We start from the raw sequence: 20,967 nt of genomic DNA on the forward strand, positions 1-20,967 counted from the left end.
CAGACCTCAGGACCAATGGAATAGAATTGAAAACCCAGAAATGAACCTACAGACCTATAGCCATCTAATCTTCGATAAGGGAGCTAAAACAATAGAATGGAAGACAGACAGCCTCTTCAGTAAATGGTGCTGGCAAAACTGGTTAACTACATGTAGAAAACTAAAGCTAGATCCTTATATATCACCCTGCACCAGAATCAACTCCAAATGGATCAAAGACCTTGAACTCAAAGCAGACACTCTGAAAACATTACAGGATGGAATAGGAGAAACCCTGGGTCTCCTTGGCTCAGGCCGAAATTTTCTGAATAGAGACCCGGAAACACAACAAATCAAAGAAAGGCTGGACAAATGGGATTGTATAAGGTTGCAGAGCTTCTGCAGGGCAAATGACATAGCTAGCAAGATCAATAGAAAGCCCACGGACTGGGAGAAGATCTTTACTAGCCATACAACGGACAAGGGTCTCATATCTAAAATATACTTGGAACTCAAAAAATTAAACCACCCAACAACAAATCCTCAAAGAAACAACTGCCCAATAAGTAAGTGGGCGAAAGACTTAAAGAGAAGCTTCTCTGAAGAAGAAAGAAGGATGGCCAATAGACACATGAAGAAATGTTCAACATCCCTAGCCATAAAAGAAATGCAAATCAAAACAACATTGAGATATCACCTCACTCCAGTTAGAACAGCAAAAATCAAGAACTCTAACAACAACAGATGCTGGAGGGGATGTGGACAGAAAGGAACCTTACTTCATTGTTGGTGGGAATGTAAACTTGTTCAACCACTTTGGAAAGCAGTATGGAGGTTCCTCAAAAGACTCCACATAGAGCTCCCCAACGACCCAGCAATCCCACTTTTGGGCATTTACCCAAATGATCACAAACAAGGCCACACTAAAGCTACCAGCACAACTATGTTTATTGCAGCATTATTTACCATAGCTAAGACATGGAACCAACCCAGATGCCCCTCAGTAGATGAATGGATCAAGAAGATGTGGTATATATACACAATGGAATTCTATGCCTCCATCAGAAAGAATGACATTGCCCCATTTGTTAGGAAATGGAAAGGCTTGGAAAAAATTATATTAAGTGAAGTAAGCCAGGCCCAAAGAAACATAGGTCCCATGGTTTCCCTTATTTGCAATATCTAGTATAGGTATGAGTCAAGCGGAAAAAGTCAGATAATGTGATGTTAGGAAAACAAAACCTCAAATATGTATTTTAATGTTTTTGTTTCTTTCATGCATGTGTTTCTAATGCATTTATAAGATTATTTCTTTGTTGCTTTGTGTGTCCCTCCCCCACAGTGTAACCCCTGCTTTCACTATATTTGATGTCAGTATAACATGTGGAGGAGACGGGGACAAACAAGTCGTTTAAGGATTCAGGTGGACCTGTTGCAACAATGAGAAGTACAAAATGTCATGTCAAAACCAGCTTTACAATGTCGGTGGGGGGGGGGAGGGGGGGTATGATTGGGTGGGAGGGAGGGGGGAGGCTGGGAAGGGAGGTGAAGGGTAAACAAAGGAGGAGGATGCAATGCTTGGTAAGAAATGTATGCATTATCCTGCCCATGTAATTGTAACCCCTCTGTACAGTATGTTCTCAAATAAAATAAAATAAAATTTAAAAAAAAAAAAAAAAAAGAAATATTGAGAGAAGAACAGGAATAGGATGAGAGGAGGGAAGGTGTAGAAAGGAGATGTGAAGAACTAAAAATACTTATGATAAGAACAAAAATTAAAAATAATTATAATATTATATAGGTATTATTAGATAATACTGTTACTAAGGAATTTAAGCCTAAGAGTTTTTGAAATAAGTAATAAATTTCTGGATTAAGTGTGTAAAGAATGTGGAATAAGGTCTAATAATCAATGAAGGGTATATCTGAGGATGAGGAGAACAGCAATTAAGTCACCTAAAAAAGAATGAAGTGAAGAAAAAGTGAAAGGATGAGAAAGAAAGAAAGGAAAAGGATCAAAATTCAGTAGAGATAAAATAAAAATACAAAAGTGCACACACATATACACCTACAATAAAAATTATAAGAGGAAAAAAAATTAATAGAAAACAATTTTTTTTTAAAAATACAAGTTAATGATAAGGTAAAAAGAAGGGGTTCTTTGGGGGGGTGAATGGGAAGATCCTGTATCTCCCTTGTGTCCATAACTAGTCTCTTGGTGGAATCTCTGGTCTGCTTTTGGTGGTTGGTTTTCCTGTGGCTTGATTGTTTTCTTAAATTAGTTTCTTTGGCAGGCAGAAAAATGGTCTGCTTTACCCAGAAATTTGTGATCCTCCTCCCAGGCTAGTTCAGTGGGAGGGAGATCTGCTTTGTTTCTCACAAAAGAGGGAGTTGGCAGTTTCCTCTTGTTTGGAGATGCTGTGATGAGGCTAGTTTCTTGGTAGAGCTGAGGCCTTTCAGCAAACAGTAGCTTTTCCCTGAGAGGCTATCTTCTGAGACACTCACAGAGCCCAGCATGGAGCCATTCTCAGGGTTTATGTTTACTGAGTTTCAATTGATTTTCTAGGCTGCTATAAGGAGGGGAAGCCTCTGGCTCTGTTTACCCAGTGAAGAAAGACATTCCTCTGGGGGCTGAGTTTTCACTGGCTGGGTGACTTTCTCTTGGGTGGAGCTGAGCCTAGCAAGTAGGTCAGGTTCCTGTGACCTGCTAAATGACTCTTTTGTTTTGCTCCAAGTCCTGGGTTGGAGCTATATTCTCAGCCAGGCCTTTGCCAGTATCAAAGATGGAGATTTCAGGTAGTGGCACAGTGGGGAGGGGGAGGGGAAAGGGTGACCTTGCCCACTCTGCTCCCTGAGAAGGTGTTATTATGTCTTGGTTCCTGGGTTATCTCTGGTCTGTGATCTGCAGGATGAAGATACCTGCACCTTGTCAGTTCTTGCTGGTGTTGGGTAGAATCCTATCACTCGCTGTGTCTGGCACATTCGTCCAGTACTCCCTGTGTTGTAGGTATGGCAACAATGGCCACTGCTACCGGCGTAGCTACCATGGCCACAGCTTCCAGCAAGTGCTCAGATCTGTTTCCTTGCCTGGATTTTCCCTTTCTAGCAAAAGTCTCTGTACTGGGATGGCACACTTGGTGTAATTCTCCCACCTAAGACTGTTCACTGTTACACTAAAACTGCTTTCTAGGTGAGAGCTTGTTTAGCCTACAGGTTCTCCTCTACCATCTTCCTGGAACTACTCCTCTTTTTTTTTCTCTCCAGTATATTTCCTTGTTTTGGAACAAGTGTCATGGACTGTCCAACCATTCAAAAGGAAGCTTATTCCATTAATTTAATAGAAAAGAAATGCAGCCTTCCTGCATCTCAAGGCAACTTTGAGTATAATGTTAATCTTATAATTCACATTATTGAATTTTCAAAGTTGTATTGATAATTTTTGGTTAAAATATTCATTAAAGAGGTTCCAAATAGCAAGAATAAAAAACAATGTTTTGCTTTCTAAGAATGTTTTAAAAGCTAGTAATTCAAGAAAACACATTCTATTCTTCCAAGATTCCATGGTGAAGAATTTCTCTTTTATCATAACCCTTACCATTGACCCCCTCCCTTCAAACTTGTAGCTTTATTCAGTTTTCTTGTTCCTGCTTTCATTTTGGTACTAGCACGAATAATGTCCTTTTAGTATTTGACAATGAAATTCCATTTGTTGTTAGAGAGGTCAATACATATTGCCAAAGGCAGATTCATGGGCATATCATAGAGCATAAACTATTGAATATCATTAACGTGATCCTAAGCAACTATTCCATCAATTAACATAAATACCACATAAATGTGCATCTTCATATAATTTTTAAAATGCAATGTAGTTACTTATCATATGTCATAAAATAATTCAGACAACTGGTAGAAGAGACTAAGCTCAACCTTTTGCATCGTTCCCAATACTATTTGTTAAATTTTCTTTCTCAGTAACTTTCACTGCAGGACCTTCTTTCCCTAACAATAACTTATAAGTCATGTCTTTGGATTTTAGTCAACTTTGAGTAAGCTATTTTCTTTCCACCACCAGTTAGTCCCTCGCGTTAAATACCTCAGGAATAACTTGTCCCAATATGCCTGCAAGAGGAGTATCCAAGTCAACTGTCTGTGCCCACTCTTCCCTTGCTTTTTTGGGGGGAATGGGGTAACAGAGACAGGGGAGACAGAGGTGTCAGGGTTCAGGTGGCTGGATCCATGGTGTTATGAATTATGGGTAGCAGAAAAGAGTAGTAGAGAGTAGGATACCAGGTAAAGGTTAACTGTGACTGTAATTGCTGAGTTCCAGTGTAAGGAAATTGGTTAGCAGCAACAGCTTTGCAGGGGTTGGGATAGCTAACACAGGTATCCAGAACTGTTTAGCAGGGACAAGGAAGCACAGACAAAGTGAAAGAATAAAAGTTGTGAGGGATTGTGGGGCACAATCAGGGTAACAAGGTCATGGGTGTGCAAAGTGGGTAGCCAGTACTATGGGAGTAGCAATTGGCATGGTGGCCTAATGTGGTGCATAGCTCTGGGTTTGCCTGTCCAGTTTTGGCTGTTAGATCTTTAGGGAAACTACCTCTAGCAGCTCATTATCAGCTTGTTGTGTTCAAGCACGTGCCATCTATAAAAGTCTACTCCAAGTAGATTGCATTCTTTGACACCAGCTATAGGGTCTTTGCTGTAAGCATCCTGAGAGACCACACTCCACAATGCTACAGAACAGGCTCCACATAGTGAGCTGCAATCACCTCATACATCTCTTGCTGCTCCTCTCCATTGTCAATTATCATGGTAGCAAGGGATCTGAGATGTGCTCAACAGCAGTGCTCTTAGAAGCTACCAATTCTTACCATCGCAATTGGGGAGCTCCCTAGAAATGGGCAAGAGCACTTGCTGATGTTCTTCCAACTTCTCTCTGTGGCTCTGCAAAACAAGATTGTTGTACCTCAGGTGGATTACTTTGATGTCCAGGTAGCATCAAACTTTCTCCATCTTCTCTCCAGGTGCTCTTCTGTTTCAGCTGCCTCTCCATTTCCCTCCAGGGTAGCTCGCTTCATCTCCACATCTTTTGAATTGTGCTTCATATCAACTCGTGGCTTTCACACCAAACACTTCCATTTTCTCATCTACCTCTCTAGCTGCGAATCTGGTACAACAAGCTAATTTCTGTATCTGTTTATCAAGATTTGAGGCGGAATCCAAGATGGTACTAGCTAACTGAGAACATGGGGAGCTTCTTAAATACTCCCCAGCCATTCACTGCTCATTGAGAAAGATGCAAATGTGTTCTGGTCAGTCTCTCCTTCTCCATTTCTGGTTCAGCAGAATAAAGTGAATTCACAATGGAGCTACCAGACAGCTTCTATGTCAGCAAGTGATGAAACCAAAGATAATTTATTGAGGGGATACTTACCAAGTGTAGTAGGATAAATGCCCATATTTGTAGGATATTACTAAGAGCTTTCATCAAACTGATTATTTTATACCCCAAATGCAGACCAGTGTTAATCTCTCCCTGAGATCTTCCTGTTCTGAAGGCCCTGAGGAATCCTACATACAACTCAGACCTAATGACATGGGTGAATAAAAAAGTAGGTGAGTATGGATTAGTATTTTGAAGGTGTGGTAAGGTGTTGTCTTGTCATGACCACCATGAAACCAATGTCCTTTCTCTGACCTTCATCATATCTCTTTATTTGGCATAATTGGCAGATTTCTTAGTGTGTCATTTTCTCCTGTTAGTTCAGTGCACAAGTTAAAACATTAAGCATGCCAAACCATGGGTTTCCATTTTCCTAGTAGATGTTTTGCCTTCTAGGACCTTCCTTCCAGGTAACTCTCTGTTTAGCATATTACACAATGCCCCAATCAATGAAATCATTTTGAGCCTAGGAGAAAATCTCCATTTGTAAAACAGTACACATAAGAAGGAGATGATGCCCCACACTCAAATGCTCCATGAGAACAGAGTATAAGGGTGTCTACACAGTTGGGAAATAGGATTCAGAGGGGTGGGAAGGGATGAGTTTAGATCGCAAACCTAGAAGTAATTATAAGTTTCTGAATTTCTAACCTTTTTTCCTTCTGCCCTTCAGATCCAATTCAGGAGGTGGTGGAATGTTTTTGATCACAAAAAGGAGTTTTTAATCCCAGACCCAAACTCTAGGTGTTCTTGTTACATCTTCCTTTCTGCCCCTGATGTAAATTGTCAGAAGGGCAAAGGGGAAGGGAGCCCTTTGCTCAGGAATATAAATGGAGCATACAAGTAACTGCAGTCTCTGACTTTCTATTTTGAAGGTAAGATAAATGGAAGTTTGAGTTTTCACGAAATCAGTTTCTAGGCTCCATGGTTCCTTCAGAACTTCTTTCCCTCCTTCTATGTTTTGAGAGCCACAGTTAGTACAGTGCTTCTGTCTCTTAGGGGCAATCCTTCTGTTCATACCATGCTTAAAATAGACAATAGGTGGAAGCTGCCATTTTAAAAAAGCATGAAATAGCACACAGTGCATGCATTCCCTGAACTCCTGGACCAAACAAGTTCCCAATTCTGAAGAGAACGTGATTATGGGTGAGTACTTACAACATCCACTGAATGGTGAGCTTGGAACATTTTTCCCAAGGCAGGTTCTGTCCAGGTTATTAGGATGGCTGAGATCTACTGGATCAATGAACTTACAGACCATGCAAAACAGAAAATTCTAAGAGATTGAGATCCCAAAAAGAAACTGGACCAAGAAAAGAAAACTTATAATTGCTGAAAAAGGAGGAAGACTTAACTAGGAGAATGTTCTTCTGAATACAGATATGGGTATAATTATAACAAAGTTCTAAGTTGTGGCTCATCAGTAGAAACTATCAAGTCAAACCTCACTAAAGCTAAAAATAAAACTTATAAAATAAAAAAAAAACTATTTGGCTTTCAGTACTAATATCTGTTTTAAGGAGTGTGGTTGTGGGGTGTGTGTGTGTGTATGTGTGTGTGTGTGTGTGTGTGTGTGGTGTCTGAGATTATTTATGTGACAACATTAGTTCTTAAAAATCATCATATTGTCAATATTCTTTAGGTTTCCCACTCATGTCTGGTGGCGTTCTAGGTCTACCAAGTGAAACACACAATTCTCGCTTTCTTCTGGTTAAATGGAGATAAACATGTAATGGATATGTCAACCTGCGTTGGTTTCAAACTATGATCTTCAGATCTTACTCTCTGGAGTAGGTAAGGTATAAGAGTGAGCCACTATGCCCAGCCCAGTATTTCCAGTGACTTACATAATCTTTCTGAATCTCAGTTACTTCCTGTGTGCAAAGTGAAAAGAATTACTGTGTGGACCTTAGAATTAGGTGGGAGTTATGACTGGGTATAGGAAGTATACGTGTTTGGGATGTGTGTACGGAGCCTGACACTCTCATAAAATTACTGATGTTTACATTGAAATGTATTCCAGGAATTGGAAACAAGAGGGATTTTTCTGTTCTAGTTTATCCATTTAGGGCATTGAGGGAACCAGAGATAGTCAAGGAGAACAGGGAAACAAATGCAGCACTTGTACACTGTAGCTATTGTGTTCACAACGAGCTATATGACTGTGGACAGGACAGGAGAGATGGGATTGTCAAACAGGAAATGAACTCATTACCTGACTTACAAAATGGTTATCCGTATAACAACTTTAAAAATGCAATAACAATTTTAAAAGTCCAGATTGATGATTATCTACTCCAGTTTGTGTAGGTGCCCTTAAGACTCAGGCCCGTCGATGGAGTTTTGAAGGTCAATGAATGGATCAATTTATATGATAATTAATATAAAGCCATATTCTCTTAAGAAATTTTATAACAAGTAGTTCATTCTTAGTATGGTTTCTCTTTGAGTAACAATTCTATATGTTGTTGACAGAGCTAATGTTTTACTTTCTGGTTTTCATATTTGTTAGGTGTTGAAATTCTTCTTAAAGTTTTGCAACAGAGTTCTGCTGTATCTTGGCACCCTGCCCCTAACTAAAATGGTAATCAACCTTTGAAATTCATGTACTTGAGTATGAGTTTTATTTATTTAATTTGCTGATGGTGGTGAACTGTCGCTGTCCTTCAGCTCTTCAGCTCAAAACTAGTGCTCTACCACTTGAGCCAAAATACCTCTTCTAGCTGTTTCTGGTTAGGTGGTGCTGTGGAATCAAACCTAGGGTCTCATGCATTCAAGATAAGCTGTCTACCACTGATCCACCTTCTCAGCCCCCATAAGTGGTATTTTCGTGCAAGGGTCTATCAAGCAAATCTATTGAGCAAATGTATTCATTTGCCACTAGACATAATCAAAATTATAAATTATCTGATATTTTAATGAATAAAACTGTTATCATTGTTAATAGGAATTATTTGTCTCCCTATGCTGTAAACATGGAGGAGGTATTTTAAACTAAAACTACAAAAGTAATTTTAAGGTCTTGGTGCTAACAAATCTGTCCAGGTGTTATTACACTAAACAGAGAATTCAAAATGATTTTCTTCATAAATACAGAGATTAAAGGACTTATAATACTTATTTCAAAATGCAAATTAAAGGAAAAATCAGTCAGGAGGTAAAATTTATATTGAAAGTTAATTTTTGAAGAGGAAAAGAAGATCTTAGATGGCAGACTAAAGACAAAACACTATCAGAGCCCTTTATGCTGAATTATAAAAAAAGAAGCTTTAATTGAAAAATTGAGCTGGAATGTGCACATCAGGTAAAAGCAAGCAATCAGAGCATACCACCAACAAAGAAAGGCCATAGTGTATATCTTAGAAAAAGGAAACAAGTAAAGACCCGGGCTCAACATCCTTATCCTTGATTTCAATGATACACATATACCCCCCTACACACAAATGCACACACACACACATACACACACACACACACACACACACACACACACACACACACACACACACACACACGAACACACAAGAATATATGCAACAGCTCAACCTACTCATTTCCATTCAACATGAATCAAAGATCTTCCTGTAATATTTGAAATTTAAAAGTCTCAAGTCTTGTAAGTAATTGATAACAGATGCATAAGCAATTATTTTCTGAATAGAGTCTGCTATAGAAATGAGAGTTCATGATGGTTATAACTACTTAAAAATCTTTAAATCTCGAAAGAATTAAACAAGAGTCAATCCGAATTTTGGAACTGTATTTCTACCAGCTATTCTTCAAAGGCTTAATAAGAGGTAACAAAATCCAAAATTAAATACCAAATTAATACAACTAATACTTGTGTAAGCGAAGTGAAAGACACTGATCAGTGACATATGCTACCTTCATTTCTAAGCTGGCTGCACATTGTGGAACCTTTGATTCTGCTGGGCCAGGCCCACAGTTGTCTTCCCCAGAGCAGTGGCCCTGCTGGGGTTGGCACTGGGAGCTGTGTGGAGAGGAGGGGAGGCCTAGGGGGAGGCCGAGCTGGGGTTGGGGATGGGGGTAGTAGGGAGAATATGGGAGGCCCTGGCAGAGGCTGGTGAAGGGAGGAAGGAGGCAGTAGGCCAATGGCTCAGGAAGCAGCAGCCCCAAAAGCAGCTGGGTTCTGGGTAGTGTCTGTGAGGTGCGGAGTTAGGCCCCTGGGGCCTCGTGGATGGGTGAGAAGAGGAAGGAGTCTCAAATCCAACCCAAACAGGCAATGAGAAATGAGACAACCATTGGCTGAAGAATTTCAAGTAAAGAAGGCAGGGACTTGTAGGTAAACTCTGGGGGTGGGAAGGGCAGCAGTGCTGAACCAGTGATGGTCATACCTTGAAGTGAGTGAGGACCAGCTCTGCTGTGCACTAGTACTCACTCTCGCCTTGAAGCAGGCACCAGAAATCTCAGACACAGCCTCAGCCTGCCCCACAGAACTGGCTTGCCATGAGAGTTGGGGACCAGGCAGCTGCTGGGAGGTTATGGGCAGCAGAGCAGAGGAAGAATGGCTGGTGGCCACTGCTCCACCCTAGCCAGGCACAGGGCCACTGGGGAAGTTCAGGCTCTGGATCAGGACCAGGGACTGCCCTTCAGACAAGTGGCCTCTGGGGACTTGCGTGGTGGCTGCTATGTGTGGGCTTGGAAATTCCTTAACATGGCCAAGGAGTCTCCACGGATAGGCATATTTGCTCCGGTGCGTCTCCCATCTTCTGGATTCCCTCTGTCCTCCTGCCTCATGCCATGTCCAACTATAGGTGTAAACTTCTCCAGCCTCTAAGAGGCCACCCCGTAGATGCTTACAGGGCTTCCCATGTCTGGTTCACCATTCATGCAGGGCTCACAGGGTGCCATCCTCCAGGCAAAGCGTACCCCCATTTCAGCTTGGGAGAGGGAAAAGCTTCATTGTCTCAGATACAGCTGCCCTTGGAGTTCTCTGTGTACACTAGTCTTGTGCTGAGATAATGATCCCCAAAGACCACCAAGCCATTTCCGATGTGAGCACACGAGGGTCATTTATTGCAAGCTCGAGCCTGGACTCACAACTGTCAGCATCGCAGTGGGTCAGAGTTGAGAGCTCTGAACCTTCAGTTAACAGGGTTTTTATAGGGCATAGAGCTGAGGTAAGTGGGTTCATAGCTTGTCAGTTACATGATTAGCTGACATTTAATGAGTTAATATTGTAACAATCTTATTGGCTAACATGTGCAGGCTTAGCAGTAAGAAGCAAATTATGATAACTTTGGAATCTTAAGAAACATCTGTAGCTATAGGTACCTTCCTGTCATCTGCTTATGGCTATTGCTAGGAGAGTTACGGGAAGAGTGTTATTGGGACATTTCATGGTTTTTCCAGGAACCTGAGTCCTAACTTTCAGTAAAAGTCTTTACAATGGATACTTTCAGTAAATGCCTTCACAATGGATACTTTTATTATAGGCCTTCAAAATGGATTAATCCAGAATGGCTATACTTTGGCTAAGGTCTTTCACTAGGTGTGTGTGTGTGTGTGTCTGTGTGTGTGTGTGTGTCTGTGTGTGTGTTTGGTGTGAGCGAGTCAGACACAGCTGAGGTTTGGTGTAAAATACTTCTTCCCTTCAGCATTGAGTTTTGGTATCTAGTGGTTTTTCCTCCTCCTGAATGATGAATTCTAAATTTCTTCTTCTATATAGTTTTATCCTTAGATCTTCTTAATATTCAGATTCCTAATATCTGCTTGTGAACTTCAGAATTTGCTTCATAAAGGGGGTGTCTTTCTTCTTACTTTTATGAAGCCCTTTGCTGTATTTAAATGGATCATGTGCTGTGTTAGTGGTTTTACTTAGCCCAGACTGTTGTGGCCCAGGCTGTGACTGTTAGTTAGTAGATTAGTTTAGGCTAATATGAGATACTATCATTTGAGTCTATCTAGTGAAAAAGTTCAGCATCTTTATTGAAACAATTTCCTGGCTGTAAAACAAACAATAATTCCAGTGGTATAAATGTACACTCTGTTGATTTTAGTTAATTGTGCACCACAGCAATGAAAAAAAATCTTCTTACTAAAGTGAGTATTTAGAATATGAAAAAAATCAATTATTATAGAACTTAAAAACTGATCGAATACCAAAAGAAAAGCAAAGACACTGATCCGGCATGCAGTACAAATGTAAGTGTTTAATAAATAAATGAAATGTTTGAGATTCTTATCCACATAGGAAATACAAAGGAAAATAAATAGGAAAGTCACTGAAATCCCATCTTACACACCAGAATAGCTATCACCACTCAAATAAATAAACATCTGGGAGGTTGAAATAAATCAGGAACTGTATTCGGTTTTGTGATATTGTAAACTAGTGCAACCCATAAGAAGATCATAATGGAAGATTAGACAATACCAAAAAGACACATGTGTTGATGACCTTTACTGCAACCTTACTACATAAAGAAGGAATATAAATCAACATCAACATCCATGTGCATGGCAGCAAGAAAGAAAGCTATGTAATCAACCTAGATGCACAAAAAAGAGGAAATAAAGGAAATATGCTATTCATAACTATAAACATCTTCCGGTATATAAGAGAAGTAAATTTCTCCAATATCACTGCTAAATATTTTTGGATATATACCTAATCTTAATTTCACAGGTTTTGTGGCTTCGTGTTTTTCTTTAAAAGGGACCTCCATATTCATTTTTAGAGGAGTTATAATAGGTTGAAGATATCCTAAAATATGTGGCTATTAGAAGAAATTTAAATATATCAATGAACACATAAAGGACCATCATATACAGTTTGCATTTTGATCCAATTTTAAGAAGGCAACAGTTGGGGGACAAGACAATATTAGAAACTTAATAACAAAAACACAGACATGGAACATTTTTTAAAAGTGTGCAACTGATTAGTGCCAATACTAACAAAATATTTTCCTCAAGTTTTAAAAATGAAACAATTAAAATAATACTTAATAACATCAAATAAGTATGCCATGGAAGAAAATGTACCATAGATATATGTTTCCCCATAATTTGTTTTAATTTATAACAAATGGATTAAAAGAAAATGTGATTACATGTCTGAAGATGATAACACATTCAAGTATCATTGATTGAATCCAGCAAAGGAAAGTAACAGAGAAGTAGAGAGTAAGAACAACCTGGGCCATAGATGAAGATACTCAGTAGAACTTTGTGAGGAAAACATGTGTTCCATTTTGCTCATCAACATTGAGCTAGGACAGCTACTTTTGACAGAACACTTGTGATGTAGTCAGAACAGTGGAGTTACTAATTTAGGCAGTAATTTATTACTTTTATTCCCTAATCTTAAGATATGATTCCCAAATGATTGAGTGATCCTAGATTTTATGGGCCTTTTTTAACCCAAAATTTCTAATTCCTTCCCCTGACAATGATTCTTCTGCTATTCTCATTTCTCCTTGTTTCTAAACTCAACTCCTGTGACCTTTTGGTTTATGGGAAAGAGCTTGAGAAATATGAGGATGGTCTGGAATCTGAGGAACATCCACTCCAGCTTGGAGGATCTGGTAAAAGACCTTCACCTGGAACTCAGAATCAGATATTAATTGACCTCTTTGGAAATAGAGAAACTCAATCCCTCAGGCAGGATCTATCATTCCTTGACTTTTTCTGAAGAGATTTGGTACTAGGGCACAATTAAGAGAATGAGCTTTCCCACCATTCACCACAGCTTTGTCAGGAGGAATAGGTTCAAAACTAAAAGTGACCTCATTTCTCATAGGGCCAGTCAGAAACCAAGAGATCACATTTTCCTACTCATCAGGCACCTTTCTGGGAGGAACAGAGTCTGGGCAAAGTCTACGATGGAGATAAAGTGAGACTGGGCATAAGGAGTACACAAAAGAATGACCCTCTCTTTGACTAAAAGTGAGTTGTGCAGTGAGACATGACAACTTCATTTATATATGAATATTCACTAGGTGAGTTATCTCACTACCACTGTGCAGGAGGTCAGTTTCCTCAAAGAAGTTGTTAAATGTTGTGTCTACCAGTTTACTCTATAGGCTGTTGTCTCTCCCACCTCTTCCCATGCCAAGAATGCGTTGCTACTTTCAGGCACTAAACTACTTGTCCTGAATCCTAAGCAGGAATATTGTAGGCTATTCTTTGGCTAACCTCTTGCATTGGAGGTAGAAAAGGCCCAGGCTTCACACATGCCAAGAGGTAGAGAAGGTGAGTATAAGCTCAGTTTGGTACTGAAGAACAATCATATTGAAAAAAAAATAAGTAAATGAAATTAATGGTTGAGTAATTTAGGGTGTATAGCCACTAAATTTAGGTAATTATTAGTGACCCATATACAATCATGGATTAGGAAGAAAACAGTGAAGTAGGTTCAAGATAACATGGAAAAGACACATAATAGCCATAACAGGAGATGAGAGTGTGAAGGAATTGTTGGCATAGGTCCATTTGCTATCTGAGGAGTGACCTTGGATAGGAGGCTTTTAGAATAATATCTAAAAGAGAGGGACTTGCTGGGCACTACTGGCTCACACCTGTAATCCTAGCTACCCAGGAGGGTGAGATCAGAGTATTATGATTCAAAGCAAGCCCAGGCAGAAAAAGCCAGAAGTAGTGCTGTGGCTCAAGTGGTAGAGCACTAGCCTGAAGCTCAGAGACACTACCTATGCCCAGAGTTCAAGCTTCAGGATCATCAAAACATCAAAAAACAATAATGATAAAAAGAAATAAAAGAAGGACTTAAAGATATGCGATGGAATGATGATCCTGTGTAACTGTCTAGGGAACATAAAAGGAGATAAAATTTGGAGCAAAATGATACCTATTCACTACTAATCAAGGATCCAAAGCAAATGCCAAATCCCTCTTCCCCAAAACTTCCAAACCTGGGCTCAGAACATGGCTCATTGGTTGAGTGCTTGCCTTGCAGGCTTGACACCCTGGGTTCAATTCCTCAGCCAGAAGTGTTGCTATGGCTCGAGTGTTAGAGCACTAGCCTTGAGGTGAAGAGGTGAGGGACAGGACCCAGGCCCAGAGTTCAGGCCCCATGACCTGCCAAAAAAACCCAAAAAACAAAACAAAAAAACTTCCAAACTTATCTTTTCTCATAATTGAGGAGAGGGTTTTTTTTTTGAACAGGAATTCTTATCTAGTTCAAGGTCATCAGAACTTCAGTAGAGTTTACCTGTTGAGATATAATGCACCTAACTCTGATGTACTTAATCATGACTAGGAAAGTATGGACATTGATGTGTTTATTACATTTTTCCTTATAAATATATAATTCTGTCAGATATTACATGTAATATACATATATATATTGTATAATATATTATACATTATATAGTATAATAAATATATTATAATATAACATATATTATATATTAACAGACTTCCTAATTTTAGAGTTAGGAACAAGTAACATATTGAAAGACAAATGCTTGAATCTCTGAGTAATTTCTCTACCACTGGACAATTCCAGGTTTCATTCTTATTACCCAAAGAGCAACATAGGCAAGTGGTGCCCATGGAGGTGGTTCTCTGGAGTCGGGAAACTGTGATCTGCACATATATATATGAAATATTGTTTTATACTATTGAATGTGTAAAACTATAGCAACAGATAATTAAGTCAACATCTATGTGCACACACACTCAATCACTTTCAAGTATAAGAATTTCTTTTCGGGCTGGGAAGATGGATCAGTGGTATATAGCTTGCCTTGCATGCATGAGGCCCTGGGTTCAATTCCTCAGCACCACATAAGCAAAAAGAAAAAAGCCAGAAGTGGCGCAGTGTCTCAAGTGGTAGAGCACTAGCCTTGAGTTGAAGAGCTGAGGGACAGCACCCAGGCCCAGAGTTCAGGCCCCATGACCGGACCCACCAAAAAACGAATGTCTTTTGTATGTTCCCTATGCACCTACACAGAGAGTACATGAGTTGCACTTGAATTGTCCTGGGAGATCTTTATCTGGCTGCTGTAGCTTCACATCCTTTGTTCTCTTACTAACCATATGTCATGTGTTCAGCAACAATACTTCTTACAAGCAAAAGTATCTACCCTGGAACACAGAGGAACTTGGAATTTAGAAATGCCACAAATAAGTAGGAGGTACAGCAGTACTTTTCAAAATTAAATAGATTGCATATTTGTTAGAAAGTTTGTCAGAAAAATAAACTTCAGTGTGGGAAGAAATACTTGAAGAAAACTACAGTTGAAATTACATATAGCTAGGTGCTGGTAGCTCATGCCTGTAATCTTGGCTAATCTGGAGGTTGATTTCTGAGAATCACAGTTCAAAGCCATCTTGGGCAGAAAAGTTGCCATGAGACACTTATCTACAATTAATCAATCAAGACTAGAGATAACCTTGAGCCAAAGACCTCAGGAACAGTGCCCAGGACCCAAGTTCAAACTCTGCAATAGACAATAAATAAAAATAAAAAATAAATTACATATAATTTATTACCAACTCTGTACAAGGAAAATAGGATATGACACATGGCAACATATGACTTCTAGTTACAAAGTTACAAAGCATTTCCCCACTCTTGAGAACTAGGAGTAATCCATATTGGAAAAAATAAAAACATGAATGATTTATACCAAATTTCAAAACATACTATATGTTATACAAAGGAAATGCAATAAACATGCATTTCACAATTTAGTAACATCATATAGTATAAAGAATCTGATTAACAGATTCATAAAAATCAATACAATGCCGATGAAACATCCAATATCTCAGGGGTCAAATTAGCAGAATACCTTCCATCTATGATGGCTGTTTTGTAAATTATGCAACACTCTCAATCCCACAATTGCAGAAGCCTCTTCCTGAGAATGTCCAGAAACCTGTCTACTGTGAGTGCTCAATGTAGATCTGGTCCCATTCTCTATTATTTAGACATGTGATAGACTGAATATCTGATAACTTAATGACATTTTAGTTCTCAGAAAAAAGGGAAATTGAAGACAGTGGGAAAATCTACCAGATCCCGGAAAGATTTCTATCATTGTGCTAAAACTGTACCCTTTTACTCACACTTGAACCAACTGCAGCAATTGTCACTCCAACAACATGTCCAAAAACTAGCTTTCCAAATATTGAGCCACAGTGCCTCTTCCAGTTTTCTGGTGTTTAATTGGAGGAAAGAGTGTCACAGATTTCCTGCAAGGGCTAGCTTTGAACTAACATCTTCAGATCTCAGCTCTTGCACAGCTAGGATTACCAGCATGGACAACTGGCTCCCAGCTATAATGTTACTTATTTTAAGTTCTATGATTTAGTTGAGGGAGTAGCATGAGTGTGTAGAAAGGAAACTTTCAAGTCATCTCTCCAAATAATTTCAGAGTTTCATTTTCATAATATTTATTGCAGTGATTAATAACAGAAGCTCCCAAAGTAACAGAATGATCCTTCATTTTCTCCTTCCCATAGGTATTATTGGAAGATGAGTGAAATCTAAGTATAAGGCAATATGTACTTGAAACTATAAAAAAATGTTGATGAAACATAAAGAGCCATATTACACAGCTTCTTTTCATTTCATAAAGAAAAGAATGTCATACAAGTACATTTATTGGCAGGCTTTTTCATCTGAAAAAAATATCATAAAAAAGCTGAAGCGGATCAGCAACCATTTAAGTGTGATATAGCATTGGAGACTATAAGACATGAAATTATTCATTAAATAATTATCTAGGAAAGATATCTGTTCACCAAATTTATTCATTGTAAATTTTATTTTATTTACATGTCACTTAATATATAAATACATACAAGTGTGAAGATATATATGCATATATATATGTATATATATACATATGTATGCATATATATGTATGTGTGTATATATACATATATATATGCATATATATATCAGCAATATCTGTCCAGGGAACTGCATGGTTAGGTAATTTCATCATGTCAAGTTCATCAAAGGGATGGATTTCCATAAACCTTAAAAACCCTGCAACACCTCTGCACATGCAAACTTAAGTGTTCACAATTGTAAGCCAGACCTGTGTTTTACCAAAGCTTTGTATATCGTGTGTTAATTTTTTCATTTAGGCTTGACACAAAATGTGTTTGCCCTAGAAATAAATGATGGCATTATAACTACAATAAGTTAGTGTAAATCTTTACATTGAACACATGTTCAGTATGAGTTGTTCTTTCTTTCCTTTTCTTATTTTATCTTTAGGAAATTGATTTCAGTTTTGATGTAGTGTTTGCCAGACAGGTATTCCACCACTGGAGTCACTCCACCAATCCTTTCTTGTTTAAGTTACTTTACTCATAGAGTAGCAATTTTTGCACCCAGCCCCTAAAGCAGGGACCATGATTTCATTCCAATATACCTACCTAGTAGGTTGATATGGGTGATACTTTCCTTCCTAGGCTGATTCAGAACTGTAAACCTCTCAAATTTCTACCACTTTAGTTAGTAGTGTGTGCTCCAGTTCTGCCTACCTCTAGAAGATATGACAGGAATTAATGATTACAGGTAATTTGAGTGAATCATTGGCTCATAGGTGATTTGATATTAAAATATAAGGTAAGTATGAAAGTACAATCACAGTAGTCAGATAATTTGCTAAGTAAATTTTGCTTCACATTAAAAAAACACCTCGACCAGAATTCAGGACTTATATTGCTGTCTGTCAACTTGTATGTCATTTGGGAAAATAAACTTAATGTCTTCCATGCATGGTAAAGATCTTTGAATGGTCTTATGTGCTGGGTCACATCTATAATCATGGTTAGCATTCAGAAATAAATAGATTACAATTTGAACATAGCCTAACCAAAAATTTAGGAAGTCTCAATCTCAACAATCTAGTGGATCATGTTGAATCATGCCATTAGTCTCAATACCACAAGAGGCTAAGTCTCTGCCCAGTACCTGTGTCACTTAGGTAACTGGCTCACTTGGAGGCAGTCACCTGTCCTGATGCAGAAACTGGGCTGAGATTTAGCCAAGAGGTGGGGGGAGTCTCCCCCACCTTCCCAGGGTGGACCTCCAGAATGCAGTGAATGTGCTTGCTTTCCTCCTCCAAATGGTTTGAGAAGCCATGCTGCAGAGTGCTCATTATTTGATTCCAGTGACCTGTGGTAGAGGTATAAGGTAACAGTAAATTAAATGTCACATTTGCCAATTGAGCTGTTCTTCACAGCCTGTGAGTTCAACTCACCAATTGTCCATTTTTTGAGAGTTGAGAATACTGAGGTAAGGGAGAGAGGGAGGGTGAGTGAAAGAGAGGAGAGATAGATAGAGGGAGAGAGAACAGAAAGGAAGGAAGGAAGGAAGGAAGGAAGGAAGGAAGGAAGGAAGGAAGGAAGGAAGGAAGGAAGGAAGGAAGGAAGGAAGGAAAGAAGGTAGGAAAGAAGATAGAAGGATGGAAGGAAAGGAAGAAAGAAAGAAAGAAAGAAAGAAAGAAAGAAAGAAAGAAAGAAAGAAAAGAAAGAAAGAAAGAAAGAGAGAGAGAGAGAGAAAGAGAGAAAGAAAGAAAAAAGAAAAGAAAAGAAAAGAAAGATAATGATTGAGAATGAACGGTTTGGAGTCAGGAGTTACATGGCAGAATACCATGTGGTGTTCTCTTCATGGGTTACCTAATGAAACTTACAGAATTAATATACCTTACACTGTATAGTTTCTAGTTATGAATTAATGGATATTCTCCTGACATATGTGAGATCAGTATCTACAAAACATATGAACTAGCTCATCATTTAGCAGTGTAATTCTGGCTGGAGTCTTTTTTTTTTAATTTTGAAAATAATGTACAGAGAATTTGCAATTACATTTGCAACGTAAGGAGTACATCTCTTATTAAGCATTGGTGCCTCCTCCTTTTTTTCCCTTTTCATCCCTTCCCATCTCCCACTTCCTCCTCCAAAGGTGTAAAGTTCATTTTTTGACATAATGTGTTGTACATCTCATTGTTGCTATGGATCCACCTGTATCCCTATTTACATATTTGGTTTTTCCCCTCCCTTCCACAAAGACTACTAACATCTGAATTTTTCATAACAGCCTAATTAACCTTAAAGTCTATTTTGTTTGCTTTGCTTTGTTTTGTTTTTAACATAAAGTAATCAAAGATTTGGTGGGATAATCTGAAAAGATCTCTGCCGTCATATTTTCTAATCACCCTGGGCTACAACCTGTGTGCTACCAAGTCAGATGATGGGACTTTGAAATACTAGAAAGCAGATGCACATCATAAGGTCCATGGCTTTGGGATTTCTCAGATTCTTTTTTAAATGTAATTGTTACTAAGGTGTGTAGAGTGAGTTTACCATATCACAATTCATGTAATGTGTACATTTGCCTTGTAGACAATGCCATCCCTTCCTGAGCTTTCTCCCAGCTTTTGTTTGTTTTGTTGTAGTTTGTTTTTGTTTTTGTGCCTAACCGTCAGCTTCAACTCAGGATTGGTTCCTGCACCTGAGTTTTTGTAATCAAGGCTACTCTACCTCTGGAGTCCCAGCTCCCTTTACGGCTTTTTGGTTGTTAATTGGAGAGACGAGTCACAGATTTTCTCACTCCTGCTGTCTTTGAACTGTGATCATCAGCCTCCTGAGTAGCTAGGATTATAGGCCTGAGTCCCTAGTGTCCAGCTACTAACGTGTTGGTTTCATGCTTCCCTGGTTGTGTTACAATTTTCGTCGACACTTGGCACTAATACTACATATTGCCTGGCTCAAATCTGAATTGAAGGAACATACTTGTATTTTGAGGAAGGCAGGAGTAAGAAACTATAGGCCATAGGGACAAATAAGCTAAACAAATCATTTGGAATATGGCATAAAGACAAGTAAATTTATTGTCAGTTGACTGTGTCCTGTCTTTACTGTTAATTTTGCATGGCCTGTGAATGATTTTAGAGACACCCAAATGGCCATTGTCAGAAATAAGGTTTCTCATCCTGTTCTAAAAACAAAAAAAAAGCCACCAAAAAATATTACGTATGAGTCCAGCAATTTCATCGAATTATAGACTAATCTGCCCTAGTTTATGAAAAAATGTCCTTTATTCAAGTGCTGCTACTTTTTCTAACTACAAATATAATGAAATCTGTAGTTTTCTGTAGAATTGTATACCACAGCTGTCATTTTAATTTACAGAAAATTCAGACTTTAAAATGTTTATTTATTTTTTTGACAGTTGTGGGGCTTGGACTCAGGGCCTGGGCACTGTCCCTGAGACTCTGTACTCAAGTTAGTTAGCATTCTACCAATTGAGCCACAGAGTCACTTCTGTTTTTTGAATTGTTAATTGGAGATAAGAGTCTTATGGGGACTTTTCTTCCTGGGCTGGCTTTGAACTGCGATCCTCAGATCTCAGCCTCATGACTAGCTGGGATTACAGGCATGAGAGACTGGCACCTGGCTTCAAATAGTCATGTTTAAAATGAACTGCTTGGTGCCTCTGGTTCACATATATAATCCTAGCTATAGTTAGGATTACAGTTATGAGAAACAAACACTAGTTAAGTGTTGTTCATGATGGTTTGTAT

Source organism: Dipodomys spectabilis, unplaced genomic scaffold, assembly GCF_019054845.1.
Source record: "Dipodomys spectabilis isolate Male_0828 unplaced genomic scaffold, ASM1905484v1 ptg000057l, whole genome shotgun sequence".
In the NCBI taxonomy this organism is placed as follows: Eukaryota; Metazoa; Chordata; class Mammalia; order Rodentia; family Heteromyidae; genus Dipodomys; species Dipodomys spectabilis.